At 40.4% G+C, this 20,013-nt stretch overlaps 1 protein-coding gene across 5 annotated transcripts in view; it reads left to right on the plus strand.

The window, feature by feature from the left end:
• Positions 1–20,013, plus strand: part of LYPD6 (LY6/PLAUR domain containing 6) — a 122,836-nt gene that overhangs the window by 61,264 nt on the left and 41,559 nt on the right. For 2 of the 5 annotated variants that reach the window (XM_053215038.1, XM_027055815.2), the window contains one exon: positions 738–910. The exons of 1 other annotated variant lie outside the window; for it this stretch is intronic. The gene's annotated coding sequence lies outside the window, so the exon portion shown is untranslated. 2 more of the 5 variants (XM_027055816.2, XM_053215039.1) reach the window with 2 other exon arrangements.

The raw sequence follows: 20,013 nt of genomic DNA on the forward strand, positions 1-20,013 counted from the left end.
CTGTCCACTTCCCACTGCCGTAAGAGATTTAGGGATGCCTTGCTTGTCCTTTGTTCCTATCTTCTACTCCTCTAGTTCCTGTGGCTCCATTTCATAGCAGGTTTTCACATTGGCTCATTCTTACCTTGCTTGGTGAACCTCTGTCCTAGTCAGAGACAGCCTACTTTTTTGACTGTCTAGAGAATTTTGGGGGATGTTGCTACCTGGAACTGTTGCAGCAGTGCCTACCCCCTCAGCCAGGCAGGCCCTGTCCCTACGGCTTGACCCAAGGCATCAGGGTACATGTCCTAGTTCATTGTTTCAAATGTCAGGATCTGAAGTCTTATGACAGCCAATTCTGAATTCTAAACACTATGGATTGTTATATCCGACACAAAGTTTTACAGTCTCTCAAGCCAGCGGACAGTAGTTGAACGGAAGTATTGATAGAGTAGTTCACAGATGATGGGCAGGTTATGACGTGATGCAGTGAGTGTAGTTGTATTCATACATAGACTCTTGTTTGGAGATGTTCACCAGTGGTAACAACCTTTACTTGTTGGGTACATACAGTCTATTGCTCAGTGCTCTAACCGCTTCAGGTGAATTTCCTCTGACATTCACAATGAGCCCTTATGGTAAGCATTAGTACCCCCATTTTACAGATGAAAGAATTGAGACACTTGCCCAAGGTGAGTGGTAGAATTAGTATCCTGGTGCAGGTGCCTCTGACTTCAAAACTTTCCATTATGTTATAGTGCTGTGTATTGACAAAGAAGAATCCTGAAGTGATCATTAGTAACCCACTCTCCACGGGAAAAAGCACTTCTGAGCATTCTCTTGAATGTGGCACCACAGTTTTTCATTGGATGATTCATTGATTCTTTCTTGCTATGTGCCAGACACTAAAATGGATTCTGGAGTTTTAAAGGTGAGTAAAACTTGACCCTTGTCCCTGAGGATCCCACAGTTTAGTGAGGCAACCTCTTATTTAGTGTCATTGAATTAGTGTCTGCTATAGAAACTGTCTTTGAGCTTTCTCTTGTTCCAAACCATTTTTTCCCCTGCTTATGAAGAAAAGTTCTTGCCCTGAAGTAACTGAATTTAGGGGATGGCCTAGAGTGTTGTGGATCTTTGTATGTCTGTATGGGGCTTTAAAAAAATTTAATTTTGTTCCTGGAGCTCTTACTGGCTTTTTGCATTGAAGTCAGATTCCACAAAAGCAGCTAAGACAGCATGATAATGTTTTATATTTATATGGCCCCTCCTAACCTATAAAATGCTTTCCAGGTACATTATTTGATTGATCCTTATAAGAGCTGATTTTTGATACCTGTTTCATAGCAGTGACTCTCAGAAGCCACTCATGTGGGTGTGATGAGCCTGACGTGACCCTGGGTTCTCTGCCTGTGATGTGCCACTTTTCAATGGGGGAAGAGGTTTGCTGATAGGAAGCTTTCTGGAAGAAGAGAAGGTATATCAAGTAGAAGGAAATGTGGTTATAAATATCCTGACTTGTTTGTGGGGAAGTAGAGAACAAGGAATGTGCATTTAGCAGGACAACAACTGGAGTTAGTTGGCAGTTCGATTGACTGTAGTCAAGTACCTGAGCAGGGGAAGCCACGGGAGGAGGGTGTCTCCCTCAGTTCTGACTACCATAACAAAATACCACAGATTGGCTGGCTTAAATGACAGAAATTTAGGGGCACCTGGGTGGCTCAGTCAGTTAAGTGTCTGACTTGAGCTCATTCATGAGTTCGAGCCCCATGTTGGGCTCTGTGCTGACAGCACGGAGCCCGCTTCGGACCTTCTGCCTCTCTCTCTCTGCCCCTCCCCTGTTCACGCTCTCTCTCTCAAAAGCAAAGTTTTAGAAAAATGACAAAAGTTTATTTCTCAGTGTCAGGGCATGGTGTGTGAGTGTGTAACGTGGGCATAAAAGGCATAATCAATGTGGTTGTAGAAAACGATTTCTCGATAGTTATTTGGACTGAAAGTAAAAGGAAGGTAGAATTTCTGAGTGCTTGGCGTATGTCAGCCTTTCTGTAAACATCTTGGAAATTCATGCAGTGCATTATTAATCCCTCTGAGGAAATGGAAGCTGTGATTGCATAGCAGTGAGTCTTCTTCCCATTTATATTAGCAGGATGCTGCCATACAGAGGTGTTATATTTTCCTTCCTTCCTTCCATCCTTCCTTCCATCCATTCTTCCTTCCTTCCTTCCTTCCTTCCTTCCTTCCTTCCTTCCTTCCTTCCTTCCTCTTTCTCTCTTTGTATCTCTCTTTCTTTCTCTCTTTAGCCCTTTCTTTCTTTCTTTCTTTCTTTCTTTCTTTCTTTCTTTCTCTCTTCCTCTCTCCCTCTTTTTTCCTCTCTCTTTCTCTCTCTTTTTTCCTTTCTCTCTCTCTTTCTGTCTTCCTCCCTTCCTTCCTTGCTTTCTGGCTTGCTTGCTCACTTTCTGGCTTTCTTTCTTTCAGCTATACAAAGATCTTGAATGTCTATTCTTTTTGAAAACCTTTAGGTACAAATTTGATCCCCTGGGAAGGTTCTCTGTCAGTGAGAGGATATTGCTTTATGTAGGACCCTCCTGGAAAAAATAAAATAATCCTTGCACATTGGCTCAAGTGTGTGATGAAAAGTGTATAGTCTTGTGTTCTGTCGCTGTACCTGCCTCATTCAGGTACAGCCTTGCATAAGTCTTCTCCTACTTCTAAAGTTAGAATGATTCAGTGATGACAGTAAAGCCCTGGTAATTATAATCAGAGTTCTGAATACATTTATGCATCTATAGCTTTTCAGTGTTACACTTAAATGGATGCCATCAGAAGCATTTTGAAGGCTGATTTAGCTTGAAGAATTTCCATTTAAAACCCATTCTTGTGTTTCTAGCATTTTCAGCAGCAAGGCGAGGGAGTTGGTCTGGTCCTAAATGACTATGGTTAGCGGATGAATTCAAGGCTCTTCACTGTGTGAAGATAGTATTATTTCTTCCTCACAACTCTAGAAGCATAAATTTTCAAAATAAATAGCCTCATACTTGCTCTTTTTAGGATATTAGATGGTACTAAATAACCAGCTTATCAAGAATAAGGCTCACTGAGTTAGCAGGCATGGAGGGTGGAGGGTGCGCTGTGGGCAGGGAAGCCTCACTGGGAAGGGGTCAGAGCCAACTGTGGTCCTGTTTGCCTTGTGTGGGCAGGCTGCAGACCCAGGCGTGCATTAGGGAGCTGTCTTTTTGGCCACAGCATTACTTACACACCAGAGGGTATGATGTACAAATCTGAGCAAGATTAAGGGATCTGGGTTCTACTGTACCGTGTGAGAAGATGAGATTAGCTTTCCCCAGCTACAAAGACTGGATACATTTTAAAAAGTATTTTAACCGCAGGGATTTCTAAATTCTCCTGGAATCTATTACCATCTATTAGCTCCTGGGGCTTTGAAGCACTGACTGCTGAAGATATGACAGTAATAGGGTGATTTGCTTTCCTTTGTGGTGGGGTTTGAATACCAAGGTGCCAAACAAGACTGGATAGTCTCCTCCAGACCTGATGATGGAGGTAGGGAGGTTTTACGCAAAGCCTGCTTACAAATCAGGTGGCTTGACGGTCTAGAATCAAAAGTGCAGTAATCAGCTTACACTGTCACGTTTCTATCAGGATGACAAGAGTACTTAAGACCTGCTGTTTGGAAAGTCAGAAGCAAATGTTTTTGCTTCAACTCTTAATTCACAATGATGTCATTTCTTCTCGCTGTACAGTTGTATTGAGGAAATCAGCCAATGTTCTTTGTTCTGCTGCATGAAAGGTGGTTTTAGGGCCATTAGTGATTCTATGAGCTGCCCTTCACTTGAGTCCCTGAGTTTATACTTTTGCTACAACTAGGCAGAGTTGTCAACAGGGGACCTCTAAACTCCTGGAAATAATGATAGTAGCCATCACTATTCTCTGTGTCAGGCATGTGCTATGGGCTCTCATTGTTCACCTTATTTAAGCTTCACAAAAAAGAATATGAAAATCCTTTGACTTGACATCCATTTAAAATATATTTTAAAACTAAATTTATACCATAAATTCATATTTCATAACTTGAATCTTTTTTTATAATGAAATTTATTTTTTTCCTGATTATATAAAGTAAAAATCATCTGAAACTCGTGTCTCAGTGATAACCACAAATAACATTTTGGTGCCCAGCCTTTTATCTCTCTCTTTGTGTATCTTTCTCTACACAGACACATTGGTGTGTGTATGTGTGTTTGTACAAATAGTTCTTCATAAATTAGATCCTATTAAACATTCTGTATTTATTGGATACCTTTTAAAAATTACATTGTTTCTGCCTTCCCTTCACACCATGACCCCCCCCATCAATCAGTGTCAAACAACCTAGTTTATATATCTAGATATCTCCATATTTCTCTCCATGTGTTATATACACACTTATATTTATGTTTATGTTTTGGTATGAAGAGGCATCCCCCAAAGCAGTGTTAGTCATGTGATCAGGCTCCATTATCCAGAATTCTAAATAGTGGACAATACATTCCAAAAATAGAGGGATTACTGTAACATACTCTGAATCTTCTCTTACTGAGCAGTACCTCATAGTCTTTCATTGTTGAGATGGCATATGGCTAACTCATTCTCTCTAGTGACTTGGTAATAAAATGTGGGGTAGGAGCTCCATCTAATTCTTTTTGTTCCCATTTCCATGACATCCCACTGGGCATGTGCCATTTATCAATGAGGTGTTTTCTCCACAATGGATCACAACGCTTACTTTGTCACGTGGAAGCTCCTAGTCTATGAATATTGCTTCTTAGTCTGTTCTGTTATTCATTCCCGTGCCGTGTTTTGATGTTAATGGATTTAAGTCTGTCTGGTATGGCCCTTCCTTCTTTATTCTTTTTCAAAAATTTCTTGCCAATTTTTGGACATTTAATCTTGCCTAAACAGATATTATATCCACTTTATTTTTTTTAAGATTTATTTAATTTTTTTAATGTTTGTTTATTTTTGAGAAGGATAGAGTGAGTGGGCGGGTGTGCAGAGAGAGGTGGGGACAGAGGATCGGAGGAGGGCTCTGTGCTGGCAGCAGTGAACCCCATGCAGAGCTTGAACTCAGGAACCTTGAAATCATGGCCTGAGCCGAAGTCAGATGTTCAACTGACTGAACCACCCAGGCGCCCAAAATTTATTTAATTTTAGAGACTGCATGAGTGGGGGAAAGTGGGAGAGAGAGAATATCTTAAACAGGCTCCTGACACGGAGCCTGACTCAGGGCTCAATCTCACAACCCTGGGATCATGACCTGAGCCAACATCAAGAGTTGGACACTCAATTGACTGAGTCACCCAGGCACCCTGATATATCTACTTTAAAAAATTGGGATTCTAATTGACATTGTATTAAATGAATGTATGAATTTTGAATTTATATATTTATCTGTAATCTTTCTTTTCCTTTTTGATGCTATTGTAATGCTATTGTATTTTCATTGCAAATATGGGGAAAAGCTCTAAACCACTAGCCACCTGATCCAAGTCCTTTATTGCGTCTAGTAGTTTTCATATTTAAACCAGAGTTGGAATTTCTAGGTATGTAAGCATATCATTAAGAGAAAGGGAAAACTTTCTCTCCTCATCACTCTATTTATATTAACTATTTTCTTTACCTCAGTTCACCGTTGCATTGTAATGATGATAATAGGTATCCCATCTTATTCCTGGCATTGTTTAGAATGATATTTGCAGTTGATTTTCGATAGATATTTTCACGTTCAAGATGTTTCTATTTACATTTTACTTGGGGTTTTATTAAAAATGGCTGTTGAATTTCACCAGGTGGTTTTTAGAAACTATCCATATAACCAACCACTTTTCCTCCATGCATTTGTTTCTGTTACGAATGATGTTAATGGATTTGCTACTGTAGAAACTGCCTTTTTGGCATAAACCCCACTTGATTACTGGCAGTATTCTTTCGTCTACTTTTGGATGTGCTTGCTAATATTTTACTTAGAATTTTTATAAGTGGGATAACAAATAAGCAAATATTTACAAGTGGGACTTCTCTGTAGTTTTCTTTTATTGTACTGCTTTTATCAAGTTTGGTTTAAAGGCTAAGCCAGTTTTATAAAATGGATTTAGAGGCTTTCTCTATGTTTCCATAGTCTTGAATAATTTAAATAACATATTTTTATTCTTGGTAAGTTGTATGGAACTCACTGAAAAATCCTCTGTTTTGGCTCTCTTTCTTAATAGTAGGAATTTAACCACTTTTGACATCTGTACTACGATAATTTATCTATTCGATTTTCTACGTGAATTAGTTTTGTTAATTTATAACTTGCAGAAATTCATGCCAAGAACATCAGAATGCATTTGCTTCTTTCTCTTTTACCTGCCTCTAGCCTTGCTCCTTCCCAGCTCCTACATTTCCTTTCATTCTTGACTATTACTGTTACTCGTGCTGTCTCTCTGTTATTTCGGAAGACTTTCACCTTCACTGTACACTTTCCCAGTTATGATAGCCGTAGTATCTTAGATTCCACAATATATTTGCAAGATATACTTCTCGTCACTGTTTTTTCTCCTTTCCCTTTTCCTCTCTCTCGAGGTCTCTGCTCTGATGTATTTTTGTTGCATTAGGGTCCCTGTCGCTATTTTTTACATACGAAACATGAACTTTATTTAGTTATGAAACTTTGCATTTCTCCAAGGATTTTCTCTCTAGCTAGATAAGCTTGGGAAAGTTTAACTTAGCTGGGCCTTAGTCTCCTTATCTGTAAAATGGTAATACCAATAATGGCTACCTCATAGGAATATTGTGAAGAGTTAGTGTAAGTATTCTCGTTACCTATTGCTATGTAATGAACTGCCCCCAAACGACAACTTACTATTATCTCTCGTGATCCTGGGGGTTGGGCTTGGCTGGGCTATTCTTGTTTGGGGGCTCTCATGTGGTCAGAATCGAATAGCAGCAGGGGCTGGGATCTTCCAAAGGTTCAACTAGGTTTGATGTCCAAGATAACTTTTTCACTCACATGACTGTTTTTCTCATACAACCACTCTTTTCATCAGAGAAGCCTGGGTTTCCTACATGGAAATTCCAAGAGGCAGTATTCATAACGTCTTGGCTTAGAACTGGTATGGGTACACTTCTACCAGATTCTATGAGGTGGGAGACTAGACCTCATCTTGGACTGGCATGAATGGAGAGGGAGGGAAGGAACTAATGGGAGCCACCTTATAGACAAACTATCACGATAAGTGAAATGCTTAGAATTGAACCCGGCACCAAATGAGTGCTATTAAATGTTAACTCAATGATACTATTGTTGTGGTTATTAAATCAACTTCAATATTTCCTATTACTGTGGGAGGTGAACGATGTCTCCAATGGGCACAGAATTCTGGGAATGCAATTCTTTCCTCTCAGTAGCATGCAGATGAAGTCTGATGTTAGTCTAATTACCTTTATAGGTAACTTGTTATTTTTGTCTAGATGCTTCCAATATTTTTCATTAAACTCAAATAAGACAGGTGTTACCACTTTTGAACAGGCTTTTGGAGGCGTTAGAAAATATGAGACAAGAAAATAAAGGAGGAAATATTTAAAAAGAAAAAAAATTTCCTCTTTGAGTTGATGATTATATTTAGAAAACTCAGGAGGCTCTATTAAGAAAAAAAATGTATAGTAAGGTGAGTGATTATGAGATAAACACATAAAAACAAACTTTTCTTTATTCTAGCAAGTACTGGGGTTTGCATTGATAAGTGTCTTTTGTAATCATTATTTTTTGTTTTTGTTTTTGTTTTTGAGAGAGACACACACAGAGTGTGAGCAGGGAGGGGCAGAGAGAGGAGACACAGAATCTGAAGCAGGCTCCAGGCTCTGAGCTGTCAGCAGAGCCTGACGTGGGGCTTGAACTCACAAACTGTGAGATCATGACCTGAGCCAAATTTGGACGCTTATCCAACTGAGCCACCCAGGCGCTCCAGTGATGATTCTTAACTTGAAACTGGACCCACTCATTCAACCTTCCAACTGCAGCCTTTTTGCAAGATAAGGCCATTTTCCTGTGTTATTTCTTCAATTTTTGCCTTTCCTCCGTCTGCTCCTGTTTTTCTACACGTTCATGTAATTTGTATAACTATAATATGCCACCTGCCTTTTCTTGGGACAATTTGCCCTTTTATTACAAGGTTCTAATTTTCTTGTTTTAGAAGATTGTCCTATATTTTATGATAGGGTGGGGATGGCAGAAGGTGGCCATGTGTGTGGGAGGGGGGTGGGGGGAGTTGTTATTTTGTCTTACAGCTGTCCTGGAAGTACTCCTGTGGGATTTCACAGAGAGGCTGCTTTCTTCTCATTAGAATACTCTCTTGCTACCTGGGGTGGGGTGGGAGCGGGGAGGAATGTGCAGGGAGGTTCTTCTGGGGACCTCAGCGGAGGACAGACAGCTGGAGTTGGCCTGCTGGACAAGCCTCAGGCTCATGAAGTTATAGCTGATCAAAGCATCCCACAGCTTGACCTGAACTTTGAGGGTGAATAAAGCAATGAGTAAGCCATGGAAACTAAGATAAAGGGACCCAGGCACCAGAGAATAATAAGCAGAAGGTAAGTGGTGTTGGTCAAATAGAATAGATGGAGGAGAAAGATGATTTAAAAAAAAAAAAAAAGATAGAAAGTAATTCCATTGCAAAATAAAGTTTTCCAGAATTTAAACAAAATGCTTCTTATTTATTTATTTATTTATTTATTTATTGATGTTTATTTATTTTTGAGAGACAGAACATGAGTGGAGGAGGGGCAGAGAGAGAGAGGGAGGCACAGAATCCGAAGCAGGCTCCAGGCTTTGAGCTGTCAGCACACAGCCCAACGTGGGGCTTGAACTCATGAACCGTGATATCATGTCCTGAACCAAAGTCAGATGCTTAACCGATTGAGCCACCCAGGTGCTCCAACAAAATGCTTTTTAAATGAAACATTCCACGCAGCGGCGCCTGGGTGGCTCAGTCGGTTAAGCGTCCGACTTCAGCTCAGGTCACGATCTCGCGGTCCGTGAGTTCGAGCCCCGCGTCAGGCTCTGGGCTGATGGCTCAGAGCCTGGAGCCTGCTTCCGATTCTGTGTCTCCCTCTCTCTCTGCCCCTCCCCCGTTCATGCTCTCTCTCTGTCTCAAAAATAAATAAACGTTAAAAAAAATAAAAAAAAAATAAATGAAACATTCCATAGATGTCAAGAATGCCCAAGAAATTGTCAACAGTGATTGCCTCTGGAAAGGAGGGGTGGGATGGTAAGGGGACCAGGGTTAGAAGATGAGTTCCTTTTCATTGATATTTGGCCCTACATCACATTGCCACATGACATATGAATGTAGTTATGCAGTTGGATGTGGAATGGAGTGGGCTATAAAAAACAAGTAGTGGTGTTAGGGTAGGGTGGAAAATTTCTGCTTCCAAATTATAGGAAAATATGGCATTTAATTTGGAAGGAAAAATGCATCTTTATTTTTATTATCTTCTAATGAAACCACAAAAGGACTCATAGTACCTGTGACTTTGTCATCAGTACAAATCTAAAACATTTTCAGATAACATTAGAGTTGTTGCAGACATCTTGAAATATCATTTAAGCTCATCATTGCTTGAAATTATAATCATTATTAGCATCACCAGTAGAGCTTGATATTTAATGTTATAATAAAGAAGCATATATATTGCTGTATCACAAGTTTATGTATTTTAATATTTTTATGTTGATATTTAAATATAATTGGTTTGGTTTGTAATCCTATGTATTTCCCTTTATGCATTTAAAAATACTGCTCTGGGAAAAGGTTCATTGGTTTCACTAGACTGATAAGGGATCTATGTGCCCAAAAAAGTCAAGAAGTTTTGGGATATAGGGACTGTTGGGGTAAACTGGTCTGGAAGATCAAGTGGAAAAACATTTCAAAATACAAGAGCAAATATATATAAATAAAAGGTCACAATCACTGGGATATTAAGAGACTTAGTGGACAGTCTGACCCTTCCAAAATGAGCAGGCCAGATAACAGGACAAGTCTTCCCCATGAAGCATGGTTGGGAACATTATGTCTGTGTTGTTGCTTTATTTGTATGGCCTTTTAAAGGAAAACACAACATTGGCAAAGTTTTGTTGGAGTAGTTTTTTTGTTTTCAAGTTAAATTTTTAAAAAATGTGTTAAAGTTTATTGATTTTGAGAGAGAGACACAGAGACAGAGACAGAGTGCAAGTAGGGAAGGGGCAGAGAGCAAGGGAGACACAGAATCCAAAGCAGGCTCCAGGCCCTGAGCTGTCAGCCCAACACAGGGCTCAAACTCATAAGCTGTGAGATCACTGACCTGAGTCAAAAGTCGGATGCCCAACCGACTGAACCACCCAGGTGCCCCTGTTTTCAAGTTAAATTTTACCAGTCCACAATCCCCCCCACCCTCGCTCCATCCCTGCCCAGGCTCAGAATCACTGATGCAGGTCAAATCCTTTAATGCACAGGTGGAGAAGCTGGTGTGATTGTCCATTGGGAAAAGCTACTTCGGGCAAAGCCAGGACTGGAGCATCCCTGCCCCAGACCTCCATGCCATTGCCCGCCCATCTTGGCTGAAGAGGGGGCTGGGAGGGCTGGTGGGAAAGTCCCAGGACAACCACCTGATGCTTTTAGACCTGAAAGAACTTGTGGTGATCTGTACCTGCCCCAGGCAGTGGTAGCATGTCCTCTGCCTGAGCACTTGTTGCTGTTTACTCCACACTCAGGCAGTACCTGTCCCTTAACATTTTTCCTGGAATAACAAAGAAACAGCCTTTTTAACTCTTGCATGATGTCCTGCTGATTGTAGGTCTCGGTGGCCCTTTAAGTAGCAAAAGGAGAGCAACATCAGTGCTTGAGACTACTGATTGTGTCATTGTGTGTGAGGAAACAACAAAAGGCAGTGTGTGTGTGAGAGAGAGAGAGAGAGAGAGAGAGAGAGAGGAGGGAGGGAGGAAGAGAAAGTTCGTAGTTCTTTGTCTGGAGGATGAGAGAAGAAAAAATCTTGTCTAAACAAATTTTATTTAAGCCCTGGGATTATGTATTCATGGGATTTTTTTTTCCAGAGGAAACTGTAAATGTTACTGGCCATTGTAATCTTGCTTTACTAGCTCTTGATTAGAGATCATATTTAAACTTTCCAGTAACACACTTGTTAATAATGTTTGCTGCTTAATTATAACAATACTTTTTAAAAGTGCCAGGACATCCTTAAGTTCATGTTTTGATAAAAGTGGAGGATTCAAGAAGATTGCTTTTGGATGTTAGCGTTTGCTCTAAGATTTGGGGCCTTCCCCAGGATATGCAAACAAACAAATGCAAAGATAGTCTCACCTGCATGTATGAGATGGGTTTCTGTTGGCGTGTATCTGGCTGCATCCACACTCTGGGGGCTCCACCTGACAGGGACTTCCTTTTCTCATTAATAAGAAGACTGGAAGTTGGCAGTCCAGGGCAGACGTGACAGCTCTGAAAGACCAGTTTTATTCCATCTTTCTACTCTTACTCCCCAAAATGATAGTCACACTCTTGGGCTTCTCATCTCTATTGCAAGCCCCAAGAAGGGTGAAGGGCAAAGAAGGAAAAGCAAAAGCCAAAGGTGAGCCATCAGCTTTCTTAGAAGCACCACTGTGGTTTTCATTTACATCTCATTAGCCAGGAATGTGTCCCATGACCACCAGTGCTGGTGGGAATTCTGGGAAGTGTATTTTGAGTCAGGCTGGATGCCACCCTGAACAAAATAGAATTTCTATTTGTAACAAAGAAGGAGTGATCGGATTTGGGGTATGTAACCTTCAGCCTAGCACAATATCCTTTACCATACCCCTCTGTCTGCATTGCAGCTGTTTCCTGTTCATCTGTCTCTGGCTGTGTCTTCTCCCCCAGGAAGTCCCCTGGAACCCCCAGGAGGGGTTAAGTGACCATTCTCTGCGCGTTGTTTAGCTATACAGTTAACATCACACCTAACCTTTCCTGTCACCTGGAATGATCAGTTTTATGACAGATCTTGTAATTACTGTCAAGAGTGGGGTTTGTGTCCAACTTTTAATCCCGGTTCCTAAAACAGTACTTGGTACACAGTAGACGCTTATTTAAAACAGAACTGTTGAAGGCCAGGTAAGCTTACTGAAATTCAGGGATCTCAGAGCTCTTTTAGTTTTTTTCAAATTCTTTTTCATTTTTCTCTGTTTTGAGCTACAATGTATACATTTATAAGTGCCTCTGTTAGATATATTTTTAGATGTTTTTAATCTTGTAAAACATACTGGTTGTTGGTGCCAGCGTACATGTGAATGTGTGTGTGTGTGTGTGTGTGTTGTGTATGATCTTTATCTGAGTGCAGCTGTTAAATGGGCCAGTTACTTCCTATGGCACCACGTGTTTTGAGAACCATGAAGCAAAGAGGGACTGGAGACAGTGGCCTTAGACCTAGAATTCCAGTGCTGTAATAAAAGTGCAGTTTACACACCCCACCCCAACCCACCCCACCCCCACCACTGCCCATGTTGGAAGACAAATGAGGTTGTTTATCTGAAAAGTGTTTTGAACTCTTACCTCTCCAGGAGAAAGGTCCTATGTTAATTCCTGGTACAGTTAATCCTCTATTTCCCATGGCAATAGGCAAAAAATAAAAATTTTTTAAAAAGAGTGCAGATTGTCTAAAGGTCATTGATTCTGGATTTTGGAATTGAACGATAATATATTTTGGATGTTGGCAGGAGACCAGCCTCCTGTGTGGGTAAAATGAGGCCATTGTTAATGTGAGTCATGAATCTGCATTATCAGTTCCTGTCTAAGCCTATCAGGGACAGGTGGTGTGGAATGAATTTGTATTAAGAAAGGGCCAAGGCATATGCAATGCTTTTGTATCTGTGGCTGTCTCAAGTTCCATCTTTGTTTTCTGATTAGATCATAAGAAACTGGGTTACATTTGGATCTTTTACTGAAACGCTTATGTGAAGAGTATCTCCAGATCCTAGGCAGAACTACTGGTGAAGTCATTAAGGGTTAATGAATGAAGGCTTGGTCAAAAATTCCCATGTCCCTAAGTATGGTCCTAGACTAGCAACATCAGCATCACCTAGGAAACCTGTTAGAAATGAAAAGTCTCAGGCCCCACCCCACACCTACTCAATCAGAAACCTTGCCGGTAAAGCCCAGAAATCTGTTTCAACAAGTCCTCTTGGTGATTCTGATGCAGGGTCAAATTTGGGAGCCTAAGGACATAAAGTCAAGATATTTTCAAGGTGTCTTGGATCATGTCTCTTAGAATTCAGCACCAAGTAAAAAAATCTTTGACAAACAGGCATGAAATCTTTTTCCAGACAATAAGAATGACATCAACCATCATGTTTCCTTTTTTTTCTTTTTCTTTAGGAAATTTGGAGCCATGCTGACTGCTCAATCATAGTCAATACATTTTCCTGGGCTTTTTATCTCCCCTTCCTTTCCATGAATTTTATTTGCTTCTTTTATTTAATAGCCTTACTATGAGTCTTTTATTATAGGCCTTCTCAAATCCATTTTTCTAGTAAGTAGGTTGGCAGTGTGGGTGGGATATAACTTGAAATAAATTGACTCACTCACATAGTGATTGACAGAAGTATTTGACTAAGAAATGTACTAGAGAGTGAGGGAAGCTAGCATGGAATTAAACAGATCTTGCAAAAAACACCATGCATGCCCTTGAATATTTGTACATGGTGAGAAAATGCAAACAGTGTAGAAACATGAACAAACAAAATGAAAGTAAAAACTTCCCTCACTCCTCTAGTGAAGGCCCTCTCCCCAAACATAATTATTAATAACTTTTAGGTGTCTTTTTAGAAGATAAAGATAATGCATAGAGCCTATATATGTGTGTGTGTGTGTGTGTGTGTGTGTGTGTGTGTGTATTATTTATTCACTTCCATTTTAGAAAGCACCATAGTGTACAATCTCATCTGTGTCTTCCTTTTCTTCATAATATATCTTGTAGATCTTCTTTCTTTTTAGAAGTGATACAATATTCTTTTATATGGTATTACTTTAACTTATAAACCTCACCCTTATTATTAAATATTTGGGTTATCTTGAACATTTTCCCCTATATGATTTTAGCACATTTTTGACATATATCTGCTAGGTAAATTATTGGAAGTGGAAATTTTTGATTAAAGAGTACACACATTAAAAAATTAGTTTCTGGGGCGCCTGGGTGGCTCAGTCGGTTAAGCGTCCGACTTCAGCTCAGGTCACGATCTCGCGGTCCGTGAGTTCGAGCCCCGCGTTAGGCTCTGGGCTGATGGCTCAGAGCCTGGAGCCTGCTTCCCATTCTGTGTCTCCCTCTCTCTCTGCCCCTCCCCCGTTCATGCTCTGTCTCTCTCTGTCTCAAGGATGAATAAACGTTAAAAAAAATTTTTTTAAAAAATTAGTTTCCAAAAAAAAAGATAAACTAATTTACTTCTCAGATGAGATTGTCTCTTTTCCCACATATTTATTAACATAGGGTATTATCAGATGGAAGTATTTTTGCCAATTTTAGGTGAGGAAATTATATTGTTCTGAATCATTGTTTCAATTCACTTGTCTTTAAATCTGGTAAGATTAAACCTTTTAACAAGATTTATTAGCTAATTTTTTATTTCTTTTTTTGTGAACTGCTGTTGAGGGATGTTTATCCATGTTTTTATTGATCTAATCCTAAAGTTTCTATATCTGGAAATCTTTAAAATCACTACAGTTTTTTTTTGCTTTTGTTGTTTTAATACAAAGTTTCTAATTCTACCTTAGACTTCCAGAGTCTGTTTCTTTACTAGTCTGTTTTTTCAGGTAATGTTGATGAACAATCACAATGGGACTGTAGTCCGTGAACAGTATAAACATAGTGCAGTGTCCAGGACGGATTTCTTAGACAAGCCATGTCTGTCCTCTTTACCTAGTAAACAGGAAATAAATATTCAATATGCATTGTGGGCACTATGTTAATTGGGAGCCAAAATACTGTCAACTGCTTCCATTTTTTAAGCTAATATATAAATATATATATATATATATATATGAAGGCATTTCATGTTAGGATCCAAACTGTCTTATGTGGTGGGAATGAAAATGGAAGATAGATAATAAATACTTGATTAAGTTTGCTTCTTTCATAATCGTGAACTCTTCATGCTCCCCATACTGCCACTTGAGCCTGGAAACCCCAGGACTGAATTTTAAGACCCAGCACAGTAACAATACTTTGCTCGGTTCTGGTACTTTTAATTTCCGCTGTATTTCTATTGTTTTTGACAATGTCACACTCATCTCAGAAAACCTCTTCTATGGCTTGCATTTTCCCTTCTCCATGACTGTATAAAAGGTTAACATACCGCTAAGCATCATCCAACTGTTGGCCTTATCCTCACACAAGGCAAATTGAGGATATGTAGGACTCTCCAGCAGGGTCCTCCAGGTATCCCCTGGTGATGAGTAATCCTGAACCCAACATTCTTGCCTGCAGCCTTACCTTGCTCGGGGGAGACCAGGGTCAGAGAAAGAGGAAGTCAAGTTTGTAAGTTACCGGATACATTTCTTCCCCTCTCATTTATCATATTATACAGGGGAATAGATGTTGAGAACAAACATGCCCAAATTGTATCAAGTGTAAAGAAAGATGAAATTTGATTAAAAAAAAAAAAAGGAATTGAGAAGAAAAAAGAATTTCATCTTTCTACTGTGTTATAGACTTACCAAACCAGTGTCTGTGGCCCAAATTCTTTCAGTTGTTCATGTCCCACTTACTTTATTCTCCTTGTCCGCCTCATTTCTCTGAGATTTGCACTTTCCATTTGTTCTTGAAATCAGGTAACAGTTAATCTATTCCCTGGCATGAGCATTTCCCCTAGGAGTTTACCATTTGATTGGCTTTTTAATCCAATTGTTAAAATTCTCCCAATACTCACGGACACAGAATAGCTTCACCTTGTAAATTTTGAAGGGTTGGCCAGGATTATTAAGAAAGTGAAGTACATAGATCTGCTTTGAGGAACTAGGCCTGTACCAGACAACTGATTTGCAATGTGACTGGGGACGTGTGAGGAAGAAGGAAAGAAATATTTGGAACAATTGCCAGGCTCACTCTGATTCTGGGCTCCATCCACACACCACACCTTACTGCATGAAAACACATGTCAGACTAGTTGAGTGCAGGTGTGCCTAAGTTAGGGACAGGGCCAAGGGGTAGCCGGTTGTATCTTCACAATGTATAGATGGGTCTTCAGGAATCCTGGAATCTATGGCCAAAAGTCTCTCTAGAACTAGCCACTGTTGTATTCAAGTATTTTTACAAATTTACCTCACTAGAAACAGGGCTTAATAAACAATGGAACCTTGATAGGGTAGATATTCAATTAATAAAATTTCTTCCCCCAAAGTAATTTATGTTTTATGCCACTATTCAGAAAAAGAAACTTCAGAGTGTAAGAGTGAGGAACAGTTTTGAAGTGATTCTATGAAAGCATTTACAAGTAAATATGTACTAATATTTTTTTAAATGCTCACTATTTATATTTTGTAAGTCCTCATTTAGTTTCTACAATTTTATAATGAAAAGATTTCTCACCCATTAAAATCTTTCAAATAGCCAGGTTACTGTTTAAGGTGTTTCTTGAATATATATATATATATATCTATAGATATAGATATAGATATAGATATAGATATAGATAGATAGTTTTCATTTTTGTTTGTTTAAAAGATATTAATGTTTCTTGAGAACCCAAGTTGTTTGCTTTAGTAGAGAATAAATGTATTTTTAAAATCTTCTCAAACAATATAATATTGTACCTTCTACTTTTCTGTTTCTTCTACTTAATTACAATTTTCTTGGTTATAAGGGCTCAATTATTCAAATCTGAACCTCCAGACATAGCACAGGGTTTGACCCATGTTAGGTCTTCAGTAAATATTTGTTGAACAAGACAATGAATTAGTTGCCTCTTTGGTGAGGTTAATACAGTCCTCAGTAGCATGGGGTTATGAAATACTTCATGAACTAAGAAGACAAAATGCTAAAATGTAATGGTTAAGTTTCTTAAAAGAGAGTAGTGCAGACTCTCAGAGACATCACCATGTGCTGAGCCTCCAGTGCTCAGATCCGCAGGGTGCATTCCGTATGCGTTATGGGCGAGGTCGTTGGTGCATTTTAGAGTGGTGGACAAAAGCTGGCAGGTGTGGGCCATAGCAGTCAGTGGGTATTCTTTGTGTGACCTCCTGTTGGGTTTTGTTTTAATTTTGAATCAGTTTGTAACCTTTAAAATGCAGAAATCTCACAATAAAAATCTGGTTTTCTGAGGTTTTTTTGAAAACTCAACAGATCATGCTATCCTTCATGGCAACATTTAGCTGGAGCTGAGTAGTGGCTGTTCTTCACAGACAGACACATTCTGGACTCTAACACTGTTGAGTGGGAGAGACACTTTGTTTCCCTGCCCTTATGTTGAGTGGGAGAGACACTTTGTAGGATGTGTACTGGATAGGATAAACACATGGAACCTTACAACTTGGTATAGGATATGGAGCAATCTGCACTCTGTGATCAGGCAGATTCTCCTTGAACTGGTCATGCAAAAACAGAATAATGAAAACAGAGCCAAGCCAAAGTCTGGTGCACAATTATACTGGCTGCCAAACCTCAGACCCCAGAGAGAAGGCAAGGGGGAAAGGGCACTCTAGACAGAGGGAATAGTATAGCTTTTCCTAGGCTTGGATGCGGAAAGTAGTATGCTCATTAGTGTGGTGTCTGTGGAGTGCAAGTGAGAGCAAGTAGGGGGTGAGCCTAGAGAGATGGTAGAAGCAGGTCATGAAGGCTGTGAAGCAGATGCTGAGACAGGATTAGATGTATAGGAGACTTATTACACACCTCTGAGGGAAATGGGGATGGACTAGGGAGACTGGGAGAGTTGTCAGATGCTGTACAGGATGACCCTTGGAAGGGAGGGAGGGATCATAGCCTATAGTGCAATTGTAAGAAAGTTTGGTGAGGAAGATGGGGTACCCTCAAGCCAAAGTCATCTATCAGAGGAGTCTCCTGTATTCCCAGAAAATGAGCCTGCTTTGGTAGGTAGTGTCCCTGCCTTCCTCAGTCATTGGCTGGGAGCAGCCTTTTGGAAGTGTGGCCTCAGTATGAATGTGGTGATGGATTTTGGAGCACAGCTAGGACTGTAGGTTGATCGTGCCCCCCAAAGTCAAAAATCATGAGGCTTATTTTCATGGCTGCTACAGTCTGCCCTTTGTGCCACACGGACCTCCTTCTCTACACAAGTTCAAGGAGGAGCATCCCTGTGGTTCCTGTGGGAGGGAACTCAGAAGATGAAGGTTGGTTGGACAATTGTGCCCCATCCTTGGCTGCATTTGATCCGTGGGCTGCAGTTGTACTTACCCTCTCCTTCCTACAATATCCATTCTGAGTTTCTCACATCCTTGGTCATCACCCTGATAGGTCTTGATGGTCCACCTAATTGTATGACCCAAATCTTCATTCCTAGGAGTCTGGAACCTTGGTAATCATGCATTTTCAGGCTGGGATTGCCACATGTGTCTTTTCACAACTACACAGGGGTAATGGAGCACCAGGAGGCACCCCTGAGGATCACCTAGGTTTCATATGGATTCTTCCCTGCCTTTCTTGTGAAAAGGTAGCCCTGCCTCTTTCTCCTATGTAGGACCAATTATCCCTGCCATAATGGCATTTGGTTGGTCTTTGGACACAGAGTCTCAGGTAGCCTGGTGGGACATGAAACTTGTAGTTCGATTGGACCTTGCCATGTCCTTTGGTAATATTGTACCCCTTTGGAGATGAGGACCTCCAATATCACAGAGCTCAGAGTTGCATGGATCACTGGGGGCGATGGTAAGGGAGGCCACTCATGCTTCCACCTGTTGGTTTTTGGACTCATGTATTCTTCCTATTCAGGACACAGCATCATACGGAAGACCGTGACCTGATGCGTGTGCTGCATCCTGAAGGCTGGCACCCCATCCTTTCAGAGTATTGCCTCCAAGCTGGTCCTTCAGCTGTACCTTCAGAAGGCTATTCCAGCTAATTCTTGGTGGTGCAGTATATGATATAACAGTGGACCCCATGTTCTTGGGCTCAATGCTGCCTCTCCTTTCTGTGAAGTGGGTCCTGGTCCTATGCTGTGTTATGCAGCATTCCATGCCTGTGCCTCAGGCATTTCCTTTTTTTTTTTTTAGTTTATTTATTTATTTTGAGAAAGAGAAAGAGTGCATGCACGTCAGTGGAAGAGGAGGAGAGAGAGAGAGAGAGAGAGAGAGAGAGAGAGAGAGAGAGAGAGAGAGAATCCCAAGCAGGCTCCACACAGTCAGCACAGAGCCGGATATAGGGCTCAAACTCATGAACCGTGAGACCGTGACCTGAGCCAAAATCAAGTCAGATGCTTAAACAACTGAGCCACCCAGGCACCCCACCAGGCATTTCTTAAGCCCTCAGGTGATAATGCTGGCTGAGGTTCTGATAGGTATGACAGCCTTTATGAATGATTAAGTCTAATAGATCCCAGCTTATAATGGGAAGTTCTGAATGCATGATCCCTTGTTATCACGTGAGCAAGCATTCTGTCTTTGGCAGGGCTCAGCCATATACCAGGAGCTGTTTTTCAAAAGGGGTATACTTCTCTGCTGCCAATGGCATGGCCTTAATCCAGAATCCTGAGGGCCTATCTACTCATTCTCCCACTCCTTGTATGTGCTGATAAAAAATTTCGACTATATCCTGCAAGCAGTGAGAACTATTCACAGTTTCTAAATGTAGAGCTATGTGATCAGATCTCTGTTTTTATAAACTGTAAGACAGAAATATTGGAAAGAAAAGAAACCAGAGTCAGGCAGACTAGTTTAAAAGCTATGGCCATAGTCCAAACAAAAATTAAGGACCTGAACTGAAGTTCCAGCCATAGACATGATGAAGAAGGTAGGACTGGTTTGTAAAGTATTTAGAAAG

This window comes from Acinonyx jubatus, chromosome C1, assembly GCF_027475565.1.
Source record: "Acinonyx jubatus isolate Ajub_Pintada_27869175 chromosome C1, VMU_Ajub_asm_v1.0, whole genome shotgun sequence".
In the NCBI taxonomy this organism is placed as follows: Eukaryota; Metazoa; Chordata; class Mammalia; order Carnivora; family Felidae; genus Acinonyx; species Acinonyx jubatus.